Raw genomic sequence first — 26412 nt, 5'->3', positions numbered from 1 at the left:
AAAGAGAGTGCAGTGCGTTTCCCTACGCTCGGCATGCACAGAGGGGCTCTAAAGGGCTACGGGACTGGATGTTGCTTAGCAGACCCAGGTGCGCCTGGGGCTACTCAGTGTTCCTGCCGGCAACAGGGTGCCCACGCTAGCCTCCTAGGTGTCCAGAAAACTGTGCTGCCGTTAAAGGTACGCAGAACACAGGCCACCGGCTCATGGAAACTGCTGCACGCCTCCGCTTCTGCACGGCAAATCAGGGCCTTACTTCCAGGCATGTGTTTCTGCTGGCTGTGCCGTCAGCGACACCGCATGGCAAGATGCTGACTTTCTCCTCGAGCAGAGTGACTCCGGGTACGAGGGTCTCAAAGCACTCAAAGCAGAGTGTTATCACATGGCAGCTCACACAAGGGCCATGACAAAGTCTTCCTGGGCACTTCGGACTCAGCAGCAATGTCTTCCTGAGGCCGGTCGAGGTCTCTGGAAATGTAGCTCTCCTCAAGGAACGAACAGTGTGTTGCCCGTCTCCAGGCACGCACAGAGGGCCTCCGAGGGATCAACAAATGGGACTCGAAGTTTCGCAGCCGGCACACAGGGCTCTGGAGGTACTCAGTGAACTTGGAGGGGAAATGATGCATACCCGAGACGACTAGGAGTCCTCAGAAGTGTACTTCCTTTAAAATAAAGCATATAAGCCACTAAGAACTCATGGAAAGAGCTGTATGCCTCCGTAGCTACATGGCTACTAAGGGCTTAAACTGGAGGCAAGTTCACACGCTGAGTTTCCTTTTAGTGCTAGAGCTTGTCAGGCTGACCACACCGCAGTCACGGAAGCACCTGGTTTAGACAGCAAATTCATTTTCTCCCCAGAAGCATTGTTACAGGGTTTACAGGCCTGTGAAGAGCAGGGAATGTCAGGCAGCTTCAAGGCAGCATGAATGCAGCCTTCAAAATGGGAAAGCACGGCTAGTTCCAGCAGGCCCCCGTTTCCATGGGCACACTCAGCATACCCCACTGTGGTTTCTAACAAGTCCAAAGAGACACAAGTTCCCCTGTGTGTCTTTCCCTGAATCAGCTTCTCGAAGTAGGGTGTTCTGCATCAAGCGAACTGCCTCAACCAAGGAACGCCGTAGCTGCTCCTCTGGGCCTGTGGCTATTCAAAAGCCTGCAGTGCCACAGGAAGAACAGGACTTAACCTGCAGTCAGAATGCAAGCCGACTTCCTCTAGGAGGCACGGTGATTTCAGGCAGGAGGTCCTAGATGGAATGCGAAGCCGAGGGTTACTCTGAGTGCTGCTCAGACTAAGGCAACGCCTAAGACTTCTACGCCATGTGGGACGTGCCAGAACGGTGTTCGTAAACGTGCGCGAGTGCTGAGGAAATTAAGACGCTCCAAAAGAGAGTGCAGTGCGTTTCCCTACGCTCGGCATGCACAGAGGGGCTCTAAAGGGCTACGGGACTGGATGTTGCTTAGCAGACCCAGGTGCGCCTGGGGCTACTCAGTGTTCCTGCCGGCAACAGGGTGCCCACGCTAGCCTCCTAGGTGTCCAGAAAACTGTGCTGCCGTTAAAGGTACGCAGAACACAGGCCACCGGCTCATGGAAACTGCTGCACGCCTCCGCTTCTGCACGGCAAATCAGGGCCTTACTTCCAGGCATGTGTTTCTGCTGGGTGTGCCGTCAGCGACACCGCATGGCAAGATGCTGACTTTCTCCTCGAGCAGAGTGACTCCGGGTACGAGGGTCTCAAAGCACTCAAAGCAGAGTGTTATCACATGGCAGCTCACACAAGGGCCATGACAAAGTCTTCCTGGGCACTTCGGACTCACCAGCAATGTCTTCCTGAGGCCGGTCGAGGTCTCTGGAAATGTAGCTCTCCTCAAGGAACGAACAGTGTGTTGCCCGTCTCCAGGCACGCACAGACGGCCTCCGAGGGATCAACAAATGGGCCTCGAAGTTGCGCAGCTGGCCCACAGGGCTCTGGAGGTACTCAGTGAACTTGGAGGGGAAATGATGCATACCCGAGAGGGCAGGAGTCCTCAGAAGTGTACTTCCTTTATAATAAAGCATATAAGCCACTACGAACTCATGGAAAGAGCTGTATGCCTCCGTAGCTACATGGCTACTAAGGGCTTAAACTGGAGGCAGGTTCACACGCTGAGTTTCCTTTTAGTGCTAGAGCTTGTCAGGCTGACCACACCGCAGTCACGGAAGCACCTGGTTTAGACAGCAAATTCATTTTCTCCCCAGAAGCATTCTTACAGTGTTTACAGGCCTATCAAGTGCAGGGAATGTCAGGCAGCTTCAAGGCAGCATGAATGCAGCCTTCAAAATGGGAAAGCACGGCTAGTTCCAGCAGGCCCCCGTTTCCATGGGCACACTCAGCATACCCCACTGTGGTTTCTAACAAGTCCAAAGAGACACAAGTTCCCCTGTGTGTCTTTCCCTGAATCAGCTTCTCGAAGTAGGGTGTTCTGCATCAAGCGAACTGCCTCAACCAAGGAACGCCGTAGCTGCTCCTCTGGGCCTGTGGCTATTCAAAAGCCTGCAGTGCCACAGGAAGAACAGGACTTAACCTGCAGTCAGAATGCAAGCCGACTTCCTCTAGGAGGCACGGTGATTTCAGGCAGGAGGTCCTAGATGGAATGCGAAGCCGAGGGTTACTCCGAGTGCTGCTCAGACTAAGGCAACGCCTAAGACTTCTACGCCATGTGGGACGTGCCAGAACGGTGTTTGTGAACGTGCCCGAGTGCTGAGGAAATTAAGACGCTTCAAAAGAGAGTGCAGTGCGTTTCCCTACGCTCGGCATGCACAGAGGGGCTCTAAAGGGCTACGGGACTGGATGTTGCTTAGCAGACCCAGGTGCGCCTGGGGCTACTCAGTGTTCCTGCCGGCAACAGGGTGCCCACGCTAGCCTCCTAGGTGTCCAGAAAACTGTGCTGCCGTTAAAGGTACGCAGAACACAGGCCACCGGCTCATGGAAACTGCTGCACGCCTCCGCTTCTGCACGGCAAATCAGGGCCTTACTTCCAGGCATGTGTTTCTGCTGGGTGTGCCGTCAGCGACACCGCATGGCAAGATGCTGACTTTCTCCTCGAGCAGAGTGACTCCGGGTACGAGGGTCTCAAAGCACTCAAAGCAGAGTGTTATCACATGGCAGCTCACACAAGGGCCATGACAAAGTCTTCCTGGGCACTTCGGACTCACCAGCAATGTCTTCCTGAGGCCGGTCGAGGTCTCTGGAAATGTAGCTCTCCTCAAGGAACGAACAGTGTGTTGCCCATCTGTAGGCACGCACAGACGGCCTCCGAGGGATCAACAAATGGGCCTCGAAGTTGCGCAGCTGGCCCACAGGGCTCTGGAGGTACTCAGTGAACTTGGAGGGGAAATGATGCATACCCGAGAGGGCAGGAGTCCTCAGAAGTGTACTTCCTTTATAATAAAGCATATAAGCCACTACGAACTCATGGAAAGAGCTGTATGCCTCCGTAGCTACATGGCTACTAAGGGCTTAAACTGGAGGCAGGTTCACACGCTGAGTTTCCTTTTAGTGCTAGAGCTTGTCAGGCTGACCACACCGCAGTCACGGAAGCACCTGGTTTAGACAGCAAATTCATTTTCTCCCCAGAAGCATTCTTACAGTGTTTACAGGCCTATCAAGTGCAGGGAATGTCAGGCAGCTTCAAGGCAGCATGAATGCAGCCTTCAAAATGGGAAAGCACGGCTAGTTCCAGCAGGCCCCCGTTTCCATGGGCACACTCAGCATACCCCACTGTGGTTTCTAACAAGTCCAAAGAGACACAAGTTACCCTGTGTGTCTTTCCTGAATCAGCTTCTCGAAGTAGGGTGTTCTGCATCAAGCGAACTGCCTCAACCAAGGAACGCCGTAGCTGCTCCTCTGGGCCTGTGGCTATTCAAAAGCCTGCAGTGCCACAGGAAGAACAGGACTTAACCTGCAGTCAGAATGCAAGCCGACTTCCTCTAGGAGGCACGGTGATTTCAGGCAGGAGGTCCTAGATGGAATGCGAAGCCGAGGGTTACTCCGAGTGCTGCTCAGACTAAGGCAACGCCTAAGACTTCTACGCCATGTGGGACGTGCCAGAACGGTGTTTGTGAACGTGCCCGAGTGCTGAGGAAATTAAGACGCTTCAAAAGAGAGTGCAGTGCGTTTCCCTACGCTCGGCATGCACAGAGGGGCTCTAAAGGGCTACGGGACTGGATGTTGCTTAGCAGACCCAGGTGCGCCTGGGGCTACTCAGTGTTCCTGCCGGCAACAGGGTGCCCACGCTAGCCTCCTAGGTGTCCAGAAAACTGTGCTGCCGTTAAAGGTACGCAGAACACAGGCCACCGGCTCATGGAAACTGCTGCACGCCTCCGCTTCTGCACGGCAAATCAGGGCCTTACTTCCAGGCATGTGTTTCTGCTGGCTGTGCCGTCAGCGACACCGCATGGCAAGATGCTGACTTTCTCCTCGAGCAGAGTGACTCCGGGTACGAGGGTCTCAAAGCACTCAAAGCAGAGTGTTATCACATGGCAGCTCACACAAGGGCCATGACAAAGTCTTCCTGGGCACTTCGGACTCAGCAGCAATGTCTTCCTGAGGCCGGTCGAGGTCTCTGGAAATGTAGCTCTCCTCAAGGAACGAACAGTGTGTTGCCCGTCTCCAGGCACGCACAGAGGGCCTCCGAGGGATCAACAAATGGGACTCGAAGTTTCGCAGCCGGCACACAGGGCTCTGGAGGTACTCAGTGAACTTGGAGGGGAAATGATGCATACCCGAGACGACTAGGAGTCCTCAGAAGTGTACTTCCTTTAAAATAAAGCATATAAGCCACTAAGAACTCATGGAAAGAGCTGTATGCCTCCGTAGCTACATGGCTACTAAGGGCTTAAACTGGAGGCAAGTTCACACGCTGAGTTTCCTTTTAGTGCTAGAGCTTGTCAGGCTGACCACACCGCAGTCACGGAAGCACCTGGTTTAGACAGCAAATTCATTTTCTCCCCAGAAGCATTGTTACAGGGTTTACAGGCCTGTGAAGAGCAGGGAATGTCAGGCAGCTTCAAGGCAGCATGAATGCAGCCTTCAAAATGGGAAAGCACGGCTAGTTCCAGCAGGCCCCCGTTTCCATGGGCACACTCAGCATACCCCACTGTGGTTTCTAACAAGTCCAAAGAGACACAAGTTCCCCTGTGTGTCTTTCCCTGAATCAGCTTCTCGAAGTAGGGTGTTCTGCATCAAGCGAACTGCCTCAACCAAGGAACGCCGTAGCTGCTCCTCTGGGCCTGTGGCTATTCAAAAGCCTGCAGTGCCACAGGAAGAACAGGACTTAACCTGCAGTCAGAATGCAAGCCGACTTCCTCTAGGAGGCACGGTGATTTCAGGCAGGAGGTCCTAGATGGAATGCGAAGCCGAGGGTTACTCTGAGTGCTGCTCAGACTAAGGCAACGCCTAAGACTTCTACGCCATGTGGGACGTGCCAGAACGGTGTTCGTAAACGTGCGCGAGTGCTGAGGAAATTAAGACGCTCCAAAAGAGAGTGCAGTGCGTTTCCCTACGCTCGGCATGCACAGAGGGGCTCTAAAGGGCTACGGGACTGGATGTTGCTTAGCAGACCCAGGTGCGCCTGGGGCTACTCAGTGTTCCTGCCGGCAACAGGGTGCCCACGCTAGCCTCCTAGGTGTCCAGAAAACTGTGCTGCCGTTAAAGGTACGCAGAACACAGGCCACCGGCTCATGGAAACTGCTGCACGCCTCCGCTTCTGCACGGCAAATCAGGGCCTTACTTCCAGGCATGTGTTTCTGCTGGGTGTGCCGTCAGCGACACCGCATGGCAAGATGCTGACTTTCTCCTCGAGCAGAGTGACTCCGGGTACGAGGGTCTCAAAGCACTCAAAGCAGAGTGTTATCACATGGCAGCTCACACAAGGGCCATGACAAAGTCTTCCTGGGCACTTCGGACTCACCAGCAATGTCTTCCTGAGGCCGGTCGAGGTCTCTGGAAATGTAGCTCTCCTCAAGGAACGAACAGTGTGTTGCCCGTCTCCAGGCACGCACAGACGGCCTCCGAGGGATCAACAAATGGGCCTCGAAGTTGCGCAGCTGGCCCACAGGGCTCTGGAGGTACTCAGTGAACTTGGAGGGGAAATGATGCATACCCGAGAGGGCAGGAGTCCTCAGAAGTGTACTTCCTTTATAATAAAGCATATAAGCCACTACGAACTCATGGAAAGAGCTGTATGCCTCCGTAGCTACATGGCTACTAAGGGCTTAAACTGGAGGCAGGTTCACACGCTGAGTTTCCTTTTAGTGCTAGAGCTTGTCAGGCTGACCACACCGCAGTCACGGAAGCACCTGGTTTAGACAGCAAATTCATTTTCTCCCCAGAAGCATTCTTACAGTGTTTACAGGCCTATCAAGTGCAGGGAATGTCAGGCAGCTTCAAGGCAGCATGAATGCAGCCTTCAAAATGGGAAAGCACGGCTAGTTCCAGCAGGCCCCCGTTTCCATGGGCACACTCAGCATACCCCACTGTGGTTTCTAACAAGTCCAAAGAGACACAAGTTCCCCTGTGTGTCTTTCCCTGAATCAGCTTCTCGAAGTAGGGTGTTCTGCATCAAGCGAACTGCCTCAACCAAGGAACGCCGTAGCTGCTCCTCTGGGCCTGTGGCTATTCAAAAGCCTGCAGTGCCACAGGAAGAACAGGACTTAACCTGCAGTCAGAATGCAAGCCGACTTCCTCTAGGAGGCACGGTGATTTCAGGCAGGAGGTCCTAGATGGAATGCGAAGCCGAGGGTTACTCCGAGTGCTGCTCAGACTAAGGCAACGCCTAAGACTTCTACGCCATGTGGGACGTGCCAGAACGGTGTTTGTGAACGTGCCCGAGTGCTGAGGAAATTAAGACGCTTCAAAAGAGAGTGCAGTGCGTTTCCCTACGCTCGGCATGCACAGAGGGGCTCTAAAGGGCTACGGGACTGGATGTTGCTTAGCAGACCCAGGTGCGCCTGGGGCTACTCAGTGTTCCTGCCGGCAACAGGGTGCCCACGCTAGCCTCCTAGGTGTCCAGAAAACTGTGCTGCCGTTAAAGGTACGCAGAACACAGGCCACCGGCTCATGGAAACTGCTGCACGCCTCCGCTTCTGCACGGCAAATCAGGGCCTTACTTCCAGGCATGTGTTTCTGCTGGGTGTGCCGTCAGCGACACCGCATGGCAAGATGCTGACTTTCTCCTCGAGCAGAGTGACTCCGGGTACGAGGGTCTCAAAGCACTCAAAGCAGAGTGTTATCACATGGCAGCTCACACAAGGGCCATGACAAAGTCTTCCTGGGCACTTCGGACTCACCAGCAATGTCTTCCTGAGGCCGGTCGAGGTCTCTGGAAATGTAGCTCTCCTCAAGGAACGAACAGTGTGTTGCCCATCTGTAGGCACGCACAGACGGCCTCCGAGGGATCAACAAATGGGCCTCGAAGTTGCGCAGCTGGCCCACAGGGCTCTGGAGGTACTCAGTGAACTTGGAGGGGAAATGATGCATACCCGAGAGGGCAGGAGTCCTCAGAAGTGTACTTCCTTTATAATAAAGCATATAAGCCACTACGAACTCATGGAAAGAGCTGTATGCCTCCGTAGCTACATGGCTACTAAGGGCTTAAACTGGAGGCAGGTTCACACGCTGAGTTTCCTTTTAGTGCTAGAGCTTGTCAGGCTGACCACACCGCAGTCACGGAAGCACCTGGTTTAGACAGCAAATTCATTTTCTCCCCAGAAGCATTCTTACAGTGTTTACAGGCCTATCAAGTGCAGGGAATGTCAGGCAGCTTCAAGGCAGCATGAATGCAGCCTTCAAAATGGGAAAGCACGGCTAGTTCCAGCAGGCCCCCGTTTCCATGGGCACACTCAGCATACCCCACTGTGGTTTCTAACAAGTCCAAAGAGACACAAGTTACCCTGTGTGTCTTTCCTGAATCAGCTTCTCGAAGTAGGGTGTTCTGCATCAAGCGAACTGCCTCAACCAAGGAACGCCGTAGCTGCTCCTCTGGGCCTGTGGCTATTCAAAAGCCTGCAGTGCCACAGGAAGAACAGGACTTAACCTGCAGTCAGAATGCAAGCCGACTTCCTCTAGGAGGCACGGTGATTTCAGGCAGGAGGTCCTAGATGGAATGCGAAGCCGAGGGTTACTCCGAGTGCTGCTCAGACTAAGGCAACGCCTAAGACTTCTACGCCATGTGGGACGTGCCAGAACGGTGTTTGTGAACGTGCCCGAGTGCTGAGGAAATTAAGACGCTTCAAAAGAGAGTGCAGTGCGTTTCCCTACGCTCGGCATGCACAGAGGGGCTCTAAAGGGCTACGGGACTGGATGTTGCTTAGCAGACCCAGGTGCGCCTGGGGCTACTCAGTGTTCCTGCCGGCAACAGGGTGCCCACGCTAGCCTCCTAGGTGTCCAGAAAACTGTGCTGCCGTTAAAGGTACGCAGAACACAGGCCACCGGCTCATGGAAACTGCTGCACGCCTCCGCTTCTGCACGGCAAATCAGGGCCTTACTTCCAGGCATGTGTTTCTGCTGGCTGTGCCGTCAGCGACACCGCATGGCAAGATGCTGACTTTCTCCTCGAGCAGAGTGACTCCGGGTACGAGGGTCTCAAAGCACTCAAAGCAGAGTGTTATCACATGGCAGCTCACACAAGGGCCATGACAAAGTCTTCCTGGGCACTTCGGACTCAGCAGCAATGTCTTCCTGAGGCCGGTCGAGGTCTCTGGAAATGTAGCTCTCCTCAAGGAACGAACAGTGTGTTGCCCGTCTCCAGGCACGCACAGAGGGCCTCCGAGGGATCAACAAATGGGACTCGAAGTTTCGCAGCCGGCACACAGGGCTCTGGAGGTACTCAGTGAACTTGGAGGGGAAATGATGCATACCCGAGACGACTAGGAGTCCTCAGAAGTGTACTTCCTTTAAAATAAAGCATATAAGCCACTAAGAACTCATGGAAAGAGCTGTATGCCTCCGTAGCTACATGGCTACTAAGGGCTTAAACTGGAGGCAAGTTCACACGCTGAGTTTCCTTTTAGTGCTAGAGCTTGTCAGGCTGACCACACCGCAGTCACGGAAGCACCTGGTTTAGACAGCAAATTCATTTTCTCCCCAGAAGCATTGTTACAGGGTTTACAGGCCTGTGAAGAGCAGGGAATGTCAGGCAGCTTCAAGGCAGCATGAATGCAGCCTTCAAAATGGGAAAGCACGGCTAGTTCCAGCAGGCCCCCGTTTCCATGGGCACACTCAGCATACCCCACTGTGGTTTCTAACAAGTCCAAAGAGACACAAGTTCCCCTGTGTGTCTTTCCCTGAATCAGCTTCTCGAAGTAGGGTGTTCTGCATCAAGCGAACTGCCTCAACCAAGGAACGCCGTAGCTGCTCCTCTGGGCCTGTGGCTATTCAAAAGCCTGCAGTGCCACAGGAAGAACAGGACTTAACCTGCAGTCAGAATGCAAGCCGACTTCCTCTAGGAGGCACGGTGATTTCAGGCAGGAGGTCCTAGATGGAATGCGAAGCCGAGGGTTACTCTGAGTGCTGCTCAGACTAAGGCAACGCCTAAGACTTCTACGCCATGTGGGACGTGCCAGAACGGTGTTCGTAAACGTGCGCGAGTGCTGAGGAAATTAAGACGCTCCAAAAGAGAGTGCAGTGCGTTTCCCTACGCTCGGCATGCACAGAGGGGCTCTAAAGGGCTACGGGACTGGATGTTGCTTAGCAGACCCAGGTGCGCCTGGGGCTACTCAGTGTTCCTGCCGGCAACAGGGTGCCCACGCTAGCCTCCTAGGTGTCCAGAAAACTGTGCTGCCGTTAAAGGTACGCAGAACACAGGCCACCGGCTCATGGAAACTGCTGCACGCCTGCGCTTCTGCACGGCAAATCAGGGCCTTACTTCCAGGCATGTGTTTCTGCTGGGTGTGCCGTCAGCGACACCGCATGGCAAGATGCTGACTTTCTCCTCGAGCAGAGTGACTCCGGGTACGAGGGTCTCAAAGCACTCAAAGCAGAGTGTTATCACATGGCAGCTCACACAAGGGCCATGACAAAGTCTTCCTGGGCACTTCGGACTCACCAGCAATGTCTTCCTGAGGCCGGTCGAGGTCTCTGGAAATGTAGCTCTCCTCAAGGAACGAACAGTGTGTTGCCCATCTGTAGGCACGCACAGACGGCCTCCGAGGGATCAACAAATGGGCCTCGAAGTTGCGCAGCTGGCCCACAGGGCTCTGGAGGTACTCAGTGAACTTGGAGGGGAAATGATGCATACCCGAGAGGGCAGGAGTCCTCAGAAGTGTACTTCCTTTATAATAAAGCATATAAGCCACTACGAACTCATGGAAAGAGCTGTATGCCTCCGTAGCTACATGGCTACTAAGGGCTTAAACTGGAGGCAGGTTCACACGCTGAGTTTCCTTTTAGTGCTAGAGCTTGTCAGGCTGACCACACCGCAGTCACGGAAGCACCTGGTTTAGACAGCAAATTCATTTTCTCCCCAGAAGCATTCTTACAGTGTTTACAGGCCTATCAAGTGCAGGGAATGTCAGGCAGCTTCAAGGCAGCATGAATGCAGCCTTCAAAATGGGAAAGCACGGCTAGTTCCAGCAGGCCCCCGTTTCCATGGGCACACTCAGCATACCCCACTGTGGTTTCTAACAAGTCCAAAGAGACACAAGTTACCCTGTGTGTCTTTCCTGAATCAGCTTCTCGAAGTAGGGTGTTCTGCATCAAGCGAACTGCCTCAACCAAGGAACGCCGTAGCTGCTCCTCTGGGCCTGTGGCTATTCAAAAGCCTGCAGTGCCACAGGAAGAACAGGACTTAACCTGCAGTCAGAATGCAAGCCGACTTCCTCTAGGAGGCACGGTGATTTCAGGCAGGAGGTCCTAGATGGAATGCGAAGCCGAGGGTTACTCCGAGTGCTGCTCAGACTAAGGCAACGCCTAAGACTTCTACGCCATGTGGGACGTGCCAGAACGGTGTTTGTGAACGTGCCCGAGTGCTGAGGAAATTAAGACGCTTCAAAAGAGAGTGCAGTGCGTTTCCCTACGCTCGGCATGCACAGAGGGGCTCTAAAGGGCTACGGGACTGGATGTTGCTTAGCAGACCCAGGTGCGCCTGGGGCTACTCAGTGTTCCTGCCGGCAACAGGGTGCCCACGCTAGCCTCCTAGGTGTCCAGAAAACTGTGCTGCCGTTAAAGGTACGCAGAACACAGGCCACCGGCTCATGGAAACTGCTGCACGCCTCCGCTTCTGCACGGCAAATCAGGGCCTTACTTCCAGGCATGTGTTTCTGCTGGGTGTGCCGTCAGCGACACCGCATGGCAAGATGCTGACTTTCTCCTCGAGCAGAGTGACTCCGGGTACGAGGGTCTCAAAGCACTCAAAGCAGAGTGTTATCACATGGCAGCTCACACAAGGGCCATGACAAAGTCTTCCTGGGCACTTCGGACTCACCAGCAATGTCTTCCTGAGGCCGGTCGAGGTCTCTGGAAATGTAGCTCTCCTCAAGAAACGAACAGTGTGTTGCCCGTCTCCAGGCACGCACAGAGGGCCTCCGAGGGATCAACAAATGGGACTCGAAGTTTCGCAGCCGGCACACAGGGCTCTGGAGGTACTCAGTGAACTTGGAGGGGAAATGATGCATACCCGAGACGACTAGGAGTCCTCAGAAGTGTACTTCCTTTAAAATAAAGCATATAAGCCACTAAGAACTCATGGAAAGAGCTGTATGCCTCCGTAGCTACATGGCTACTAAGGGCTTAAACTGGAGGCAGGTTCACACGCTGAGTTTCCTTTTAGTGCTAGAGCTTGTCAGGCTGACCACACCGCAGTCACGGAAGCACCTGGTTTAGACAGCAAATTCATTTTCTCCCCAGAAGCATTGTTACAGGGTTTACAGGCCTGTGAAGAGCAGGGAATGTCAGGCAGCTTCAAGGCAGCATGAATGCAGCCTTCAAAATGGGAAAGCACGGCTAGTTCCAGCAGGCCCCCGTTTCCATGGGCACACTCAGCATACCCCACTGTGGTTTCTAACAAGTCCAAAGAGACACAAGTTCCCCTGTGTGTCTTTCCCTGAATCAGCTTCTCGAAGTAGGGTGTTCTGCATCAAGCGAACTGCCTCAACCAAGGAACGCCGTAGCTGCTCCTCTGGGCCTGTGGCTATTCAAAAGCCTGCAGTGCCACAGGAAGAACAGGACTTAACCTGCAGTCAGAATGCAAGCCGACTTCCTCTAGGAGGCACGGTGATTTCAGGCAGGAGGTCCTAGATGGAATGCGAAGCCGAGGGTTACTCTGAGTGCTGCTCAGACTAAGGCAACGCCTAAGACTTCTACGCCATGTGGGACGTGCCAGAACGGTGTTCGTAAACGTGCGCGAGTGCTGAGGAAATTAAGACGCTCCAAAAGAGAGTGCAGTGCGTTTCCCTACGCTCGGCATGCACAGAGGGGCTCTAAAGGGCTACGGGACTGGATGTTGCTTAGCAGACCCAGGTGCGCCTGGGGCTACTCAGTGTTCCTGCCGGCAACAGGGTGCCCACGCTAGCCTCCTAGGTGTCCAGAAAACTGTGCTGCCGTTAAAGGTACGCAGAACACAGGCCACCGGCTCATGGAAACTGCTGCACGCCTGCGCTTCTGCACGGCAAATCAGGGCCTTACTTCCAGGCATGTGTTTCTGCTGGGTGTGCCGTCAGCGACACCGCATGGCAAGATGCTGACTTTCTCCTCGAGCAGAGTGACTCCGGGTACGAGGGTCTCAAAGCACTCAAAGCAGAGTGTTATCACATGGCAGCTCACACAAGGGCCATGACAAAGTCTTCCTGGGCACTTCGGACTCACCAGCAATGTCTTCCTGAGGCCGGTCGAGGTCTCTGGAAATGTAGCTCTCCTCAAGGAACGAACAGTGTGTTGCCCATCTGTAGGCACGCACAGACGGCCTCCGAGGGATCAACAAATGGGCCTCGAAGTTGCGCAGCTGGCCCACAGGGCTCTGGAGGTACTCAGTGAACTTGGAGGGGAAATGATGCATACCCGAGAGGGCAGGAGTCCTCAGAAGTGTACTTCCTTTATAATAAAGCATATAAGCCACTACGAACTCATGGAAAGAGCTGTATGCCTCCGTAGCTACATGGCTACTAAGGGCTTAAACTGGAGGCAGGTTCACACGCTGAGTTTCCTTTTAGTGCTAGAGCTTGTCAGGCTGACCACACCGCAGTCACGGAAGCACCTGGTTTAGACAGCAAATTCATTTTCTCCCCAGAAGCATTCTTACAGTGTTTACAGGCCTATCAAGTGCAGGGAATGTCAGGCAGCTTCAAGGCAGCATGAATGCAGCCTTCAAAATGGGAAAGCACGGCTAGTTCCAGCAGGCCCCCGTTTCCATGGGCACACTCAGCATACCCCACTGGTGTTTCTAACAAGTCCAAAGAGACACAAGTTCCCCTGTGTGTCTTTCCCTGAATCAGCTTCTCGAAGTAGGGTGTTCTGCATCAAGCGAACTGCCTCAACCAAGGAACGCCGTAGCTGCTCCTCTGGGCCTGTGGCTATTCAAAAGCCTGCAGTGCCACAGGAAGAACAGGACTTAACCTGCAGTCAGAATGCAAGCCGACTTCCTCTAGGAGGCACGGTGATTTCAGGCAGGAGGTCCTAGATGGAATGCGAAGCCGAGGGTTACTCTGAGTGCTGCTCAGACTAAGGCAACGCCTAAGACTTCTACGCCATGTGGGACGTGCCAGAACGGTGTTCGTAAACGTGCGCGAGTGCTGAGGAAATTAAGACGCTCCAAAAGAGAGTGCAGTGCGTTTCCCTACGCTCGGCATGCACAGAGGGGCTCTAAAGGGCTACGGGACTGGATGTTGCTTAGCAGACCCAGGTGCGCCTGGGGCTACTCAGTGTTCCTGCCGGCAACAGGGTGCCCACGCTAGCCTCCTAGGTGTCCAGAAAACTGTGCTGCCGTTAAAGGTACGCAGAACACAGGCCACCGGCTCATGGAAACTGCTGCACGCCTCCGCTTCTGCACGGCAAATCAGGGCCTTACTTCCAGGCATGTGTTTCTGCTGGCTGTGCCGTCAGCGACACCGCATGGCAAGATGCTGACTTTCTCCTCGAGCAGAGTGACTCCGGGTACGAGGGTCTCAAAGCACTCAAAGCAGAGTGTTATCACATGGCAGCTCACACAAGGGCCATGACAAAGTCTTCCTGGGCACTTCGGACTCAGCAGCAATGTCTTCCTGAGGCCGGTCGAGGTCTCTGGAAATGTAGCTCTCCTCAAGGAACGAACAGTGTGTTGCCCGTCTCCAGGCACGCACAGAGGGCCTCCGAGGGATCAACAAATGGGACTCGAAGTTTCGCAGCCGGCACACAGGGCTCTGGAGGTACTCAGTGAACTTGGAGGGGAAATGATGCATACCCGAGACGACTAGGAGTCCTCAGAAGTGTACTTCCTTTAAAATAAAGCATATAAGCCACTAAGAACTCATGGAAAGAGCTGTATGCCTCCGTAGCTACATGGCTACTAAGGGCTTAAACTGGAGGCAAGTTCACACGCTGAGTTTCCTTTTAGTGCTAGAGCTTGTCAGGCTGACCACACCGCAGTCACGGAAGCACCTGGTTTAGACAGCAAATTCATTTTCTCCCCAGAAGCATTGTTACAGGGTTTACAGGCCTGTGAAGAGCAGGGAATGTCAGGCAGCTTCAAGGCAGCATGAATGCAGCCTTCAAAATGGGAAAGCAAGGCTAGTTCCAGCAGGCCCCCGTTTCCATGGGCACACTCAGCATACCCCACTGTGGTTTCTAACAAGTCCAAAGAGACACAAGTTCCCCTGTGTGTCTTTCCCTGAATCAGCTTCTCGAAGTAGGGTGTTCTGCATCAAGCGAACTGCCTCAACCAAGGAACGCCGTAGCTGCTCCTCTGGGCCTGTGGCTATTCAAAAGCCTGCAGTGCCACAGGAAGAACAGGACTTAACCTGCAGTCAGAATGCAAGCCGACTTCCTCTAGGAGGCACGGTGATTTCAGGCAGGAGGTCCTAGATGGAATGCGAAGCCGAGGGTTACTCTGAGTGCTGCTCAGACTAAGGCAACGCCTAAGACTTCTACGCCATGTGGGACGTGCCAGAACGGTGTTCGTAAACGTGCGCGAGTGCTGAGGAAATTAAGACGCTCCAAAAGAGAGTGCAGTGCGTTTCCCTACGCTCGGCATGCACAGAGGGGCTCTAAAGGGCTACGGGACTGGATGTTGCTTAGCAGACCCAGGTGCGCCTGGGGCTACTCAGTGTTCCTGCCGGCAACAGGGTGCCCACGCTAGCCTCCTAGGTGTCCAGAAAACTGTGCTGCCGTTAAAGGTACGCAGAACACAGGCCACCGGCTCATGGAAACTGCTGCACGCCTGCGCTTCTGCACGGCAAATCAGGGCCTTACTTCCAGGCATGTGTTTCTGCTGGGTGTGCCGTCAGCGACACCGCATGGCAAGATGCTGACTTTCTCCTCGAGCAGAGTGACTCCGGGTACGAGGGTCTCAAAGCACTCAAAGCAGAGTGTTATCACATGGCAGCTCACACAAGGGCCATGACAAAGTCTTCCTGGGCACTTCGGACTCACCAGCAATGTCTTCCTGAGGCCGGTCGAGGTCTCTGGAAATGTAGCTCTCCTCAAGGAACGAACAGTGTGTTGCCCATCTGTAGGCACGCACAGACGGCCTCCGAGGGATCAACAAATGGGCCTCGAAGTTGCGCAGCCGGCACACAGGGCTCTGGAGGTACTCAGTGAACTTGGAGGGGAAATGATGCATACCCGAGAGGGCAGGAGTCCTCAGAAGTGTACTTCCTTTATAATAAAGCATATAAGCCACTACGAACTCATGGAAAGAGCTGCATGCCTCCGTATCTATATGGGTACTAAAGACCTAAGCTGGAGGCAAGTTCACACGTTGAGTTTCCTTTTAGCGCTAGAGCTTGTCAGGGTGACCACACCGCAGGCGCAGAAGCACCTGGTTTAGACAGCAAATTCATTTTCTCCCCAGAAGCATTGTTACAGGGTTTACAGGCCTGTGAAGAGCAGGGAATGTCAGGCAGCTTCAAGGCAGCATGAATGCAGCCTTCAAAATGGGAAAGCAAGGCTAGTTCCAGCAGGCCCCCGTTTCCATGGGCACACTCAGCATACCCCACTGGTGTTTCTAACAAGTCCAAAGAGACACAAGTTCCCCTGTGTGTCTTTCCCTGAATCAGCTTCTCGAAGTAGGGTGTTCTGCATCAAGCGAACTGCCTCAACCAAGGAACGCCGTAGCTGCTCCTCTGGGCCTGTGGCTATTCAAAAGCCTGCAGTGCCACAGGAAGAACAGGACTTAACCTGCAGTCAGAATGCAAGCCGACTTCCTCTAGGAGGCACGGTGATTTCAGGCAGGAGGTCCTAGATGGAATGCGAAGCCGAGGGTTACTCTGAGTGCTGCTCAGACTAAGGCAACGCCTAAGACTTCTACGCCATGTGGGACGTGCCAGAACGGTGTTCGTAAACGTGCGCGAGTGCTGAGGAAATTAAGACGCTCCAAAAGAGAGTGCAGTGCGTTTCCCTACGCTCGGCATGCACAGAGGGGCTCTAAAGGGCTACGGGACTGGATGTTGCTTAGCAGACCCAGGTGCGCCTGGGGCTACTCAGTGTTCCTGCCGGCAACAGGGTGCCCACGCTAGCCTCCTAGGTGTCCAGAAAACTGTGCTGCCGTTAAAGGTACGCAGAACACAGGCCACCGGCTCATGGAAACTGCTGCACGCCTGCGCTTCTGCACGGCAAATCAGGGCCTTACTTCCAGGCATGTGTTTCTGCTGGGTGTGCCGTCAGCGACACCGCATGGCAAGATGCTGACTTTCTCCTCGAGCAGAGTGACTCCGGGTACGAGGGTCTCAAAGCACTCAAAGCAGAGTGTTATCACATGGCAGCTCACACAAGGGCCATGACAAAGTCTTCCTGGGCACTTCGGACTCACCAGCAATGTCTTCCTGAGGCCGGTCGAGGTCTCTGGAAATGTAGCTCTCCTCAAGGAACGAACAGTGTGTTGCCCATCTGTAGGCACGCACAGACGGCCTCCGAGGGATCAACAAATGGGCCTCGAAGTTGCGCAGCTGGCCCACAGGGCTCTGGAGGTACTCAGTGAACTTGGAGGGGAAATGATGCATACCCGAGAGGGCAGGAGTCCTCAGAAGTGTACTTCCTTTATAATAAAGCATATAAGCCACTACGAACTCATGGAAAGAGCTGCATGCCTCCGTATCTATATGGGTACTAAAGACCTAAGCTGGAGGCAAGTTCACACGTTGAGTTTCCTTTTAGCGCTAGAGCTTGTCAGGGTGACCACACCGCAGGCGCAGAAGCACCTGGTTTAGACAGCAAATTCATTTTCTCCCCAGAAGCATTGTTACAGGGTTTACAGGCCTGTGAAGAGCAGGGAATGTCAGGCAGCTTCAAGGCAGCATGAATGCAGCCTTCAAAATGGGAAAGCAAGGCTAGTTCCAGCAGGCCCCCGTTTCCATGGGCACACTCAGCATACCCCACTGTGGTTTCTAACAAGTCCAAAGAGACACAAGTTCCCCTGTGTGTCTTTCCCTGAATCAGCTTCTCGAAGTAGGGTGTTCTGCATCAAGCGAACTGCCTCAACCAAGGAACGCCGTAGCTGCTCCTCTGGGCCTGTGGCTATTCAAAAGCCTGCAGTGCCACAGGAAGAACAGGACTTAACCTGCAGTCAGAATGCAAGCCGACTTCCTCTAGGAGGCACGGTGATTTCAGGCAGGAGGTCCTAGATGGAATGCGAAGCCGAGGGTTACTCTGAGTGCTGCTCAGACTAAGGCAACGCCTAAGACTTCTACGCCATGTGGGACGTGCCAGAACGGTGTTCGTAAACGTGCGCGAGTGCTGAGGAAATTAAGACGCTCCAAAAGAGAGTGCAGTGCGTTTCCCTACGCTCGGCATGCACAGAGGGGCTCTAAAGGGCTACGGGACTGGATGTTGCTTAGCAGACCCAGGTGCGCCTGGGGCTACTCAGTGTTCCTGCCGGCAACAGGGTGCCCACGCTAGCCTCCTAGGTGTCCAGAAAACTGTGCTGCCGTTAAAGGTACGCAGAACACAGGCCACCGGCTCATGGAAACTGCTGCACGCCTCCGCTTCTGCACGGCAAATCAGGGCCTTACTTCCAGGCATGTGTTTCTGCTGGGTGTGCCGTCAGCGACACCGCATGGCAAGATGCTGACTTTCTCCTCGAGCAGAGTGACTCCGGGTACGAGGGTCTCAAAGCACTCAAAGCAGAGTGTTATCACATGGCAGCTCACACAAGGGCCATGACAAAGTCTTCCTGGGCACTTCGGACTCACCAGCAATGTCTTCCTGAGGCCGGTCGAGGTCTCTGGAAATGTAGCTCTCCTCAAGGAACGAACAGTGTGTTGCCCATCTGTAGGCACGCACAGACGGCCTCCGAGGGATCAACAAATGGGCCTCGAAGTTGCGCAGCTGGCCCACAGGGCTCTGGAGGTACTCAGTGAACTTGGAGGGGAAATGATGCATACCCGAGAGGGCAGGAGTCCTCAGAAGTGTACTTCCTTTATAATAAAGCATATAAGCCACTACGAACTCATGGAAAGAGCTGTATGCCTCCGTAGCTACATGGCTACTAAGGGCTTAAACTGGAGGCAAGTTCACACGCTGAGTTTCCTTTTAGTGCTAGAGCTTGTCAGGCTGACCACACCGCAGTCACGGAAGCACCTGGTTTAGACAGCAAATTCATTTTCTCCCCAGAAGCATTCTTACAGTGTTTACAGGCCTATCAAGTGCAGGGAATGTCAGGCAGCTTCAAGGCAGCATGAATGCAGCCTTCAAAATGGGAAAGCACGGCTAGTTCCAGCAGGCCCCCGTTTCCATGGGCACACTCAGCATACCCCACTGTGGTTTCTAACAAGTCCAAAGAGACACAAGTTCCCCTGTGTGTCTTTCCCTGAATCAGCTTCTCGAAGTAGGGTGTTCTGCATCAAGCGAACTGCCTCAACCAAGGAACGCCGTAGCTGCTCCTCTGGGCCTGTGGCTATTCAAAAGCCTGCAGTGCCACAGGAAGAACAGGACTTAACCTGCAGTCAGAATGCAAGCCGACTTCCTCTAGGAGGCACGGTGATTTCAGGCAGGAGGTCCTAGATGGAATGCGAAGCCGAGGGTTACTCCGAGTGCTGCTCAGACTAAGGCAACGCCTAAGACTTCTACGCCATGTGGGACGTGCCAGAACGGTGTTCGTAAACGTGCGCGAGTGCTGAGGAAATTAAGACGCTCCAAAAGAGAGTGCAGTGCGTTTCCCTACGCTCGGCATGCACAGAGGGGCTCTAAAGGGCTACGGGACTGGATGTTGCTTAGCAGACCCAGGTGCGCCTGGGGCTACTCAGTGTTCCTGCCGGCAACAGGGTGCCCACGCTAGCCTCCTAGGTGTCCAGAAAACTGTGCTGCCGTTAAAGGTACGCAGAACACAGGCCACCGGCTCATGGAAACTGCTGCACGCCTCCGCTTCTGCACGGCAAATCAGGGCCTTACTTCCAGGCATGTGTTTCTGCTGGGTGTGCCGTCAGCGACACCGCATGGCAAGATGCTGACTTTCTCCTCGAGCAGAGTGACTCCGGGTACGAGGGTCTCAAAGCACTCAAAGCAGAGTGTTATCACATGGCAGCTCACACAAGGGCCATGACAAAGTCTTCCTGGGCACTTCGGACTCACCAGCAATGTCTTCCTGAGGCCGGTCGAGGTCTCTGGAAATGTAGCTCTCCTCAAGGAACGAACAGTGTGTTGCCCATCTGTAGGCACGCACAGACGGCCTCCGAGGGATCAACAAATGGGCCTCGAAGTTGCGCAGCTGGCCCACAGGGCTCTGGAGGTACTCAGTGAACTTGGAGGGGAAATGATGCATACCCGAGAGGGCAGGAGTCCTCAGAAGTGTACTTCCTTTATAATAAAGCATATAAGCCACTACGAACTCATGGAAAGAGCTGTATGCCTCCGTAGCTACATGGCTACTAAGGGCTTAAACTGGAGGCAAGTTCACACGCTGAGTTTCCTTTTAGTGCTAGAGCTTGTCAGGCTGACCACACCGCAGTCACGGAAGCACCTGGTTTAGACAGCAAATTCATTTTCTCCCCAGAAGCATTCTTACAGTGTTTACAGGCCTATCAAGTGCAGGGAATGTCAGGCAGCTTCAAGGCAGCATGAATGCAGCCTTCAAAATGGGAAAGCACGGCTAGTTCCAGCAGGCCCCCGTTTCCATGGGCACACTCAGCATACCCCACTGTGGTTTCTAACAAGTCCAAAGAGACACAAGTTCCCCTGTGTGTCTTTCCCTGAATCAGCTTCTCGAAGTAGGGTGTTCTGCATCAAGCGAACTGCCTCAACCAAGGAACGCCGTAGCTGCTCCTCTGGGCCTGTGGCTATTCAAAAGCCTGCAGTGCCACAGGAAGAACAGGACTTAACCTGCAGTCAGAATGCAAGCCGACTTCCTCTAGGAGGCACGGTGATTTCAGGCAGGAGGTCCTAGATGGAATGCGAAGCCGAGGGTTACTCCGAGTGCTGCTCAGACTAAGGCAACGCCTAAGACTTCTACGCCATGTGGGACGTGCCAGAACGGTGTTTGTGAACGTGCCCGAGTGCTGAGGAAATTAAGACGCTTCAAAAGAGAGTGCAGTGCGTTTCCCTACGCTCGGCATGCACAGAGGGGCTCTAAAGGGCTACGGGACTGGATGTTGCTTAGCAGACCCAGGTGCGCCTGGGGCTACTCAGTGTTCCTGCCGGCAACAGGGTGCCCACGCTAGCCTCCTAGGTGTCCAGAAAACTGTGCTGCCGTTAAAGGTACGCAGAACACAGGCCACCGGCTCATGGAAACTGCTGCACACCTGCGCTTCTGCACAGCAAATCAGGGCCTTACTTCCAGGCATGTGTTTCTGCTGGCTGTGCCGTCAGCGACACCGCATGGCAAGATGCTGACTTTCTCCTCGAGCAGAGTGACTCCGGGTACGAGGGTCTCAAAGCACTCAAAGCAGAATGTTATCACATGGCAGCTCACACAAGGGCCATGACAAAGTCTTCCTGGGCACTTCGGACTCAGCAGCAATGTTGTCCTGAGGCCATTCGAGGTCTCTGGAAATGTAGCTCTCCTCAAGGAACGAACAGTGTGTTGCCCGTCTCCAGGCACGCACAGAGGGCCTCCGAGGGATCAACAAATGGGACTCGAAGTTTCGCAGCCGGCACACAGGGCTCTGGAGGTACTCAGTGAACTTGGAGGGGAAATGATGCATACCCGAGACGACTAGGAGTCCTCAGAAGTGTACTTCCTTTAAAATAAAGCATATAAGCCACTAAGAACTCATGGAAAGAGCTGTATGCCTCCGTAGCTACATGGCTACTAAGGGCTTAAACTGGAGGCAAGTTCACACGCTGAGTTTCCTTTTAGTGCTAGAGCTTGTCAGGCTGACCACACCGCAGTCACGGAAGCACCTGGTTTAGACAGCAAATTCATTTTCTCCCCAGAAGCATTCTTACAGTGTTTACAGGCCTATCAAGTGCAGGGAATGTCAGGCAGCTTCAAGGCAGCATGAATGCAGCCTTCAAAATGGGAAAGCACGGCTAGTTCCAGCAGGCCCCCGTTTCCATGGGCACACTCAGCATACCCCACTGTGGTTTCTAACAAGTCCAAAGAGACACAAGTTACCCTGTGTGTCTTTCCTGAATCAGCTTCTCGAAGTAGGGTGTTCTGCATCAAGCGAACTGCCTCAACCAAGGAACGCCGTAGCTGCTCCTCTGGGCCTGTGGCTATTCAAAAGCCTGCAGTGCCACAGGAAGAACAGGACTTAACCTGCAGTCAGAATGCAAGCCGACTTCCTCTAGGAGGCACGGTGATTTCAGGCAGGAGGTCCTAGATGGAATGCGAAGCCGAGGGTTACTCCGAGTGCTGCTCAGACTAAGGCAACGCCTAAGACTTCTACGCCATGTGGGACGTGCCAGAACGGTGTTCGTAAACGTGCGCGAGTGCTGAGGAAATTAAGACGCTCCAAAAGAGAGTGCAGTGCGTTTCCCTACGCTCGGCATGCACAGAGGGGCTCTAAAGGGCTACGGGACTGGATGTTGCTTAGCAGACCCAGGTGCGCCTGGGGCTACTCAGTGTTCCTGCCGGCAACAGGGTGCCCACGCTAGCCTCCTAGGTGTCCAGAAAACTGTGCTGCCGTTAAAGGTACGCAGAACACAGGCCACCGGCTCATGGAAACTGCTGCACGCCTCCGCTTCTGCACGGCAAATCAGGGCCATACTTCCAGGCATGTGTTTCTGCTGGGTGTGCCGTCAGCGACACCGCATGGCAAGATGCTGACTTTCTCCTCGAGCAGAGTGACTCCGGGTACGAGGGTCTCAAAGCACTCAAAGCAGAGTGTTATCACATGGCAGCTCACACAAGGGCCATGACAAAGTCTTCCTGGGCACTTCGGACTCACCAGCAATGTCTTCCTGAGGCCGGTCGAGGTCTCTGGAAATGTAGCTCTCCTCAAGGAACGAACAGTGTGTTGCCCATCTGTAGGCACGCACAGACGGCCTCCGAGGGATCAACAAATGGGCCTCGAAGTTGCGCAGCTGGCCCACAGGGCTCTGGAGGTACTCAGTGAACTTGGAGGGGAAATGATGCATACCCGAGAGGGCAGGAGTCCTCAGAAGTGTACTTCCTTTATAATAAAGCATATAAGCCACTACGAACTCATGGAAAGAGCTGTATGCCTCCGTAGCTACATGGCTACTAAGGGCTTAAACTGGAGGCAAGTTCACACGCTGAGTTTCCTTTTAGTGCTAGAGCTTGTCAGGCTGACCACACCGCAGTCACGGAAGCACCTGGTTTAGACAGCAAATTCATTTTCTCCCCAGAAGCATTGTTACAGGGTTTACAGGCCTGTGAAGAGCAGGGAATGTCAGGCAGCTTCAAGGCAGCATGAATGCAGCCTTCAAAATGGGAAAGCAAGGCTAGTTCCAGCAGGCCCCCGTTTCCATGGGCACACTCAGCATACCCCACTGTGGTTTCTAACAAGTCCAAAGAGACACAAGTTCCCCTGTGTGTCTTTCCCTGAATCAGCTTCTCGAAGTAGGGTGTTCTGCATCAAGCGAACTGCCTCAACCAAGGAACGCCGTAGCTGCTCCTCTGGGCCTGTGGCTATTCAAAAGCCTGCAGTGCCACAGGAAGAACAGGACTTAACCTGCAGTCAGAATGCAAGCCGACTTCCTCTAGGAGGCACGGTGATTTCAGGCAGGAGGTCCTAGATGGAATGCGAAGCCGAGGGTTACTCTGAGTGCTGCTCAGACTAAGGCAACGCCTAAGACTTCTACGCCATGTGGGACGTGCCAGAACGGTGTTCGTAAACGTGCGCGAGTGCTGAGGAAATTAAGACGCTCCAAAAGAGAGTGCAGTGCGTTTCCCTACGCTCGGCATGCACAGAGGGGCTCTAAAGGGCTACGGGACTGGATGTTGCTTAGCAGACCCAGGTGCGCCTGGGGCTACTCAGTGTTCCTGCCGGCAACAGGGTGCCCACGCTAGCCTCCTAGGTGTCCAGAAAACTGTGCTGCCGTTAAAGGTACGCAGAACACAGGCCACCGGCTCATGGAAACTGCTGCACGCCTGCGCTTCTGCACGGCAAATCAGGGCCTTACTTCCAGGCATGTGTTTCTGCTGGGTGTGCCGTCAGCGACACCGCATGGCAAGATGCTGACTTTCTCCTCGAGCAGAGTGACTCCGGGTACGAGGGTCTCAAAGCACTCAAAGCAGAGTGTTATCACATGGCAGCTCACACAAGGGCCATGACAAAGTCTTCCTGGGCACTTCGGACTCACCAGCAATGTCTTCCTGAGGCCGGTCGAGGTCTCTGGAAATGTAGCTCTCCTCAAGGAACGAACAGTGTGTTGCCCATCTGTAGGCACGCACAGACGGCCTCCGAGGGATCAACAAATGGGCCTCGAAGTTGCGCAGCCGGCACACAGGGCTCTGGAGGTACTCAGTGAACTTGGAGGGGAAATGATGCATACCCGAGAGGGCAGGAGTCCTCAGAAGTGTACTTCCTTTATAATAAAGCATATAAGCCACTACGAACTCATGGAAAGAGCTGCATGCCTCCGTATCTATATGGGTACTAAAGACCTAAGCTGGAGGCAAGTTCACACGTTGAGTTTCCTTTTAGCGCTAGAGCTTGTCAGGGTGACCACACCGCAGGCGCAGAAGCACCTGGTTTAGACAGCAAATTCATTTTCTCCCCAGAAGCATTGTTACAGGGTTTACAGGCCTGTGAAGAGCAGGGAATGTCAGGCAGCTTCAAGGCAGCATGAATGCAGCCTTCAAAATGGGAAAGCAAGGCTAGTTCCAGCAGGCCCCCGTTTCCATGGGCACACTCAGCATACCCCACTGGTGTTTCTAACAAGTCCAAAGAGACACAAGTTCCCCTGTGTGTCTTTCCCTGAATCAGCTTCTCGAAGTAGGGTGTTCTGCATCAAGCGAACTGCCTCAACCAAGGAACGCCGTAGCTGCTCCTCTGGGCCTGTGGCTATTCAAAAGCCTGCAGTGCCACAGGAAGAACAGGACTTAACCTGCAGTCAGAATGCAAGCCGACTTCCTCTAGGAGGCACGGTGATTTCAGGCAGGAGGTCCTAGATGGAATGCGAAGCCGAGGGTTACTCTGAGTGCTGCTCAGACTAAGGCAACGCCTAAGACTTCTACGCCATGTGGGACGTGCCAGAACGGTGTTCGTAAACGTGCGCGAGTGCTGAGGAAATTAAGACGCTCCAAAAGAGAGTGCAGTGCGTTTCCCTACGCTCGGCATGCACAGAGGGGCTCTAAAGGGCTACGGGACTGGATGTTGCTTAGCAGACCCAGGTGCGCCTGGGGCTACTCAGTGTTCCTGCCGGCAACAGGGTGCCCACGCTAGCCTCCTAGGTGTCCAGAAAACTGTGCTGCCGTTAAAGGTACGCAGAACACAGGCCACCGGCTCATGGAAACTGCTGCACGCCTGCGCTTCTGCACGGCAAATCAGGGCCTTACTTCCAGGCATGTGTTTCTGCTGGGTGTGCCGTCAGCGACACCGCATGGCAAGATGCTGACTTTCTCCTCGAGCAGAGTGACTCCGGGTACGAGGGTCTCAAAGCACTCAAAGCAGAGTGTTATCACATGGCAGCTCACACAAGGGCCATGACAAAGTCTTCCTGGGCACTTCGGACTCACCAGCAATGTCTTCCTGAGGCCGGTCGAGGTCTCTGGAAATGTAGCTCTCCTCAAGGAACGAACAGTGTGTTGCCCATCTGTAGGCACGCACAGACGGCCTCCGAGGGATCAACAAATGGGCCTCGAAGTTGCGCAGCTGGCCCACAGGGCTCTGGAGGTACTCAGTGAACTTGGAGGGGAAATGATGCATACCCGAGAGGGCAGGAGTCCTCAGAAGTGTACTTCCTTTATAATAAAGCATATAAGCCACTACGAACTCATGGAAAGAGCTGCATGCCTCCGTATCTATATGGGTACTAAAGACCTAAGCTGGAGGCAAGTTCACACGTTGAGTTTCCTTTTAGCGCTAGAGCTTGTCAGGGTGACCACACCGCAGGCGCAGAAGCACCTGGTTTAGACAGCAAATTCATTTTCTCCCCAGAAGCATTGTTACAGGGTTTACAGGCCTGTGAAGAGCAGGGAATGTCAGGCAGCTTCAAGGCAGCATGAATGCAGCCTTCAAAATGGGAAAGCAAGGCTAGTTCCAGCAGGCCCCCGTTTCCATGGGCACACTCAGCATACCCCACTGTGGTTTCTAACAAGTCCAAAGAGACACAAGTTCCCCTGTGTGTCTTTCCCTGAATCAGCTTCTCGAAGTAGGGTGTTCTGCATCAAGCGAACTGCCTCAACCAAGGAACGCCGTAGCTGCTCCTCTGGGCCTGTGGCTATTCAAAAGCCTGCAGTGCCACAGGAAGAACAGGACTTAACCTGCAGTCAGAATGCAAGCCGACTTCCTCTAGGAGGCACGGTGATTTCAGGCAGGAGGTCCTAGATGGAATGCGAAGCCGAGGGTTACTCTGAGTGCTGCTCAGACTAAGGCAACGCCTAAGACTTCTACGCCATGTGGGACGTGCCAGAACGGTGTTCGTAAACGTGCGCGAGTGCTGAGGAAATTAAGACGCTCCAAAAGAGAGTGCAGTGCGTTTCCCTACGCTCGGCATGCACAGAGGGGCTCTAAAGGGCTACGGGACTGGATGTTGCTTAGCAGACCCAGGTGCGCCTGGGGCTACTCAGTGTTCCTGCCGGCAACAGGGTGCCCACGCTAGCCTCCTAGGTGTCCAGAAAACTGTGCTGCCGTTAAAGGTACGCAGAACACAGGCCACCGGCTCATGGAAACTGCTGCACGCCTCCGCT

This window comes from Leucopleurus acutus (assembly GCF_964270905.1).
Source record: "Leucopleurus acutus genome assembly, chromosome: 19".
Lineage (NCBI taxonomy): Eukaryota > Metazoa > Chordata > Mammalia > Artiodactyla > Delphinidae > Leucopleurus > Leucopleurus acutus.
The sequence above is the reverse complement of the archived record's forward strand: the minus strand, read 5'-3'. Positions refer to the sequence as shown.